Here is a 5,127-nt window from a genome sequence, read left to right as displayed (position 1 = left end):
GGACCCAGCCAACAGGGGATACTGTCACATATCTCTGGGCCTATCAGCTAGGGAATGTGTCTCTCTTGCCAGTGCCCTGCTCACAGGGGACACATATCTCTAGATATGGCGTGTAGGTAATGTGACTATTGCAGGGGCCATTGAAAATAATATGCTGAGAATAGATAGGGCTCAAGGACAGTATCTCTAGCTAGTTGCACTTTCAATGAACTCCAGTAGTCAAGGATACTATCTCTAGTTGAACTTTTAATGAACTCTAGTAGGCGCCAAGAAGGCAGACAAAATAAGAAAGAACTTAGAAACAAAGAACTAAGCAGTAGGTTATATCTGGGTGCAGAAAGTTTGTTTTGTATTATGTCATTTTTGCTGACGTGGGATTTATGGGGTATAAATAAAGTGAGGCGGAGGCTTTAGGCGCAGCCGCCATGTTCTCTGTTTGTCTTTGTCTTTTGTGTCTGTGTCTGTTCATTCTCCACTACCCCCGGCACGGGCCCCAAGAGACTATCCTCTTCTGCCTGGATCCTGCCCACTGAAGAAGTTGCGACATACCGCTGAGTGCAAAACCTAGGTGACATCACTCTCTTTATCCTGGACTCTTCCAGGAGAGGGAATTATAACATATAGCTGAGCCCAGCACCTAGGGAATGTGACTATCCTCTATTTTTTCAACCCTGCATACAGTGGGCATGATGACTTATTATTTGGGACTGTACCCAACTGATATGACTCTTCTGACTGGATCGTGTCTATAAAGGAGATTATACTGTATCCCTAGCTCAGTACCCAGATGATGTGACTCTTCTGTCTTGTCTCTGTCCAAAGGTGAAATTGTGACATATACCTGGATTCAGCTCATATGCACAATCATAACTCTCATACCTAGACCCAGCCAGGGGCGATATTTCAACTCTTATAGCCAGTCTTACGGCCATGGGTAAAGTCCTAGATCTCCCACCTGTAAGAATTCACAGAAAAGTGTGCTGCTCAGTCATAGCATACAAAGCCTGAGTGGTACAAAGAGTGTCATAACAGGCACCAGCAACCAGGTGCTATTGTGACTCTTGGATGCACACCCAGCTGACACGATTATCATTCTCACATGTAAAGAGAGCCTACAAATGAGATACTAAATCTCACACACATAAGCAGTCGAAGCTTGAAATTGTTACACTCATACATGAATCTGATCCACAAGGGGTTTGGTGATGTTTGAACAATGATTTAGCACACCTGTGGTGCTTTGACTCTCCTACTGGAACACAGTCTTCAAGTGGGATTGGGACTCTTATACATGAATCTTGCCCATTGTTGACACTGTGACTCCTGTACTTTGACCCAACTCATAGGAGGTGTTGACTTTCATGCGTGAAGCCAGGACTTGTGTGACACTATGAAACTTATTTTTGAACATTTTCAAGTGTGTGATTGGGAAGTATGACTTTGCCCAGCATCTGAGTGTTTGGACTCTCCTTTCTAGGCCTAGAGCACAGTTGAAATTGTGACATACGTAGGCCAAGCACCTAAGCAATGTATAACACCTTCTTTGGCAATGCGACAAAAAGCACTTTTCCATATCACTGGGACCAGCACCCAGCTGATGTGAAATCTTGGCCTGAACTCTGCCTACAGAGCATTGTGGCTTTTATCTAGATTCATCATGTAAGTGATGTGACTTCCTTCTACTGCCTTGGCCCTGCACTTATGGTGCATTGTGACACATAACTGGGTACTGCACCCAGGTGATGTGACTCTTTTTTTGGGGGGGGTGGTCTGTCAATAGGAAGCTTTAACATAGCCCTTGGCTCAGCACCTAGGTGAAGTTTCTTCTCTCTTACCTTGGCCTTGACCACCAGAGAGATTGTGACATATTGCTGAACCCAGCACCAAGGTGAAGTCACTCTCCTGCCTTTGTTCTGCACATAGGGGCCATTGTGACATATATCCAGGCCAATTGCCAAGGTGAAGTTTGACTCCTCTCCTGCCTAAGCCCGGCCCACAGGGGGATTTAGATATATCACTGAAACCAGCATACAGGTGATGTGACTCTTCCAGAGTCCTGCCCACAAGGAGGATTGTGGCATTTCACTGGAACAGCACCCACTCAGCTGATGTGACTTTCCTTTCTTCTCTCTGCCCATCGGTAATATTGTGCCATATACCAGAGACCAGATCAAAGGCCTAATAATGAGTCTTGTACCTGGAGCCAGGACATGTGCAGGATGGTGACTCTCATCCCTGAACCTTTCCACAGGCATTATTGACATACCTGTGCCCAATTCCTGAGTGATTTAATAATCCTGCCTAGTTATAGCTCACAGATGACATATTGACATATACCTGGGCCAAGAACCTTGGTGATTTGACTCTCATATCTTAACAGTGTCCTCAGAAGGGATTGTCACATATCTCTGGACCCATCATCTAGGTTATGTGACTCTTCTGTCCTGCCTGAACGCTGCTTCCAGTGAAGAGTGTAGCATTTCTAAGCACTGCATCCAAATGACATGACTCTCTTGCCTGGGCCCTTTTAACAGGAGTTATTGTGACATATCTCTGGGCCCATTGTTTAGGTGATATGACTCTCCTCTCCTGCCTGGACATTCTCCACAAGGGGCATTATGCCATAGAGCTGGGCCTAGCACCCAAGTTTTGTGACTGTTCTGTTAGGGCCCAGCCTACAAGGAGAACGTTGGAACATTTCTGGCTTAGGATTTAGGTGGTGTGGTTGTCCTGCCTGTTTAATAACTACAGAGGGGATGGTGACACATACCGAGGCACAGCTAACGGGCATGATAATGACTCATAAGCAGACCCAGCCAATAGGATAAATTTTGACTCTTATAACTAGGTTTAGGGACATGAGTGATGTAAAGGGGTCTCCTTCTGGTAGAAAGGTCACAGAAGATTACAACACTCACACATATTTTATAACGACCTTGGGTTGTATGGAGAGCGTCATAACAGGGCCTAGCACATGGAGAAAATTGTGAGTCTCATATGCACACCAGCTGACAGTAAGGACTTTCACCATCACAGATGGATGAAGGCAACTGTCCTACATGAAAACAGAATGTGTGTGGTATTGTAAATCTAATCCCTAAAATTTTATTTCATCGTGATAATCATGTGATATAAATCTTTGCCTAGCACCTGTGAGATTTCACTCTTCAGACTGGCTCCAGCCTACATATGGGATTTTCATATCTACCTGGGCCAACCTTGAAGTGTTAAAGAACTCTTCTGCCTGGGGCCTGCTCTCAATAAGAATTGTGACATCACTGGATCCAGCACCCAGCTGCGCCATTCCCACAGACATCATCATGACATATCACCGTGTCAATCACTTAGAAGACATAACTCTCCTCTCTGGAACGGGCCCTGCACAGAGCAGGGTAGTGACATATTCCTAGACCAGGCACACAAGTGATGATACTCTTGCCAGGGCCATGCCCAAAAGAGAACATTTTGACATATCAGAGGGCCTATCATGTAGGTGATATGGCACTTCTTCTTGAGACCTGCCCACTTGAATAGTGACATATTGCTAGGCCAGGCACAAAGGTGATGGTACTCTCCTGCCAGGGCCATGCTCTAAGGAAGGCTTTGTGATATATCTCTGGGCCTGTCACCTAGGTGATGTGACTTCCTGCTTGGCCCTGCCCACATCGAGCGTTGTGACGTAAGGGTGGAACCTGCATCTAGGTAATGTAACTCTTTTGCTTGGGTCCTTTTCTAAGGGGTACTTGTGAATATCTCTGGACCCAGGACCAGTTGATGTGGCTCTTCAGCCTGGGTTCTGCCCACATATGAAATCATGACATATACTTAAAGAGGCACCTACATGATATGACTCTCTTCTTCTGCCTGAGCCCTGCTTACTGGTGACATTGGACCATATCTCTGAGCCCCTGACCTAAGTGATGGGGCTCTCTTCTTCTGTCTGGGCCTTTATACTGGGAAGATTGTGATGTATCGATAAGCCCAGCACTTCGGTATTGTGACTCTCATCTTGCTGCTGAACAACGCCCATGAACAGGACTTTTGCCGTATTTCAGGACCCAGCACCCAGTTGATGTTACTCTTCTGCATAAAGAGGGAATTATGTGTAAAGAAGTCATGCATTAAGAGGGAGTTACAGCATATTGCTTGGCCCAGCACCCTAATGATGTGACTCTCCTGCCTGTGTCAGAGCCACAGAAGGTATTTCGGCATATCTTTGGCCCATTTTTAGGTGTTTTGGCTCTCATCACTTTGCTGGGTTTCTTCCACGTGTGGTTGTATCATATTGCTGGCTCCAGCCATCAGTTAATGTGAGCCTCTTTCCTAGGCCCTGCCTAGAGAGAACATTGTGACATATTCCTTGGCAAAGCACCTAAGTGATGTTCACATTCTGCATAGTTTTTTGCCCACAAGTGGGATTATGACATATACCTTTCTTCGGTTCAAAAGCATGATTATCAAGCTTATATTGGGATTCAGCCAATAGGCGATAGTTTGCCTCTTACCACCAGGTTTATATCAATAGGTAAGGTCCTTCATTGCATAGTTGTACCAAGCTCACAGAAGTTTATAACACTAATTCATATGATAAAAGCTTTTTGGGTGGTACAGAGAGTTTCATAACAGGGCCCAGCAAAAAGTTAAGATTGTGACTCTCAACTACACACTCAGGTGAAAGTAAAAGTTGTTACCATCCTACATTTACAAAGCCTGTTGTTGAGGTCCTGAGTCTAACATGTGAAGACAGCACAAAGTTGGAGTTGTGACTTTCATAAGTGATTCTGGTCACAGTTGGGATGGTGACTCATTTTTGGACCCAGCTCACAGGCATAATCATGGTCTCATCCCTGAAGCCAGCCTATAGGAGAGATGTTGACTGTCATACCTGGGTTTAGGGTATCTGCCCACCTCATAGGTTATGTAACTCTCCTCTCTGGAATGGGCCCTGCATAAAGGAAGGATAGTGACATATTGCAAGGCCAGACACACAGGCAAGAGTACTTTTTTGCCAGAGCCATGCCCAAAGGAGGACATTGTGACATATCTCTGGGCACATCACCTAGGTTATATGACTCCTGCTTGGGCCCTGCCAACCTGGAGAGTGACATATTTCTAGGACAGGCACAC

This window comes from Trachypithecus francoisi, unplaced genomic scaffold (assembly GCF_009764315.1).
Source record: "Trachypithecus francoisi isolate TF-2019V2 unplaced genomic scaffold, Tfra_2.0 Lachesis_group4, whole genome shotgun sequence".
In the NCBI taxonomy this organism is placed as follows: Eukaryota; Metazoa; Chordata; class Mammalia; order Primates; family Cercopithecidae; genus Trachypithecus; species Trachypithecus francoisi.
The sequence above is the reverse complement of the archived record's forward strand: the minus strand, read 5'-3'. Positions refer to the sequence as shown.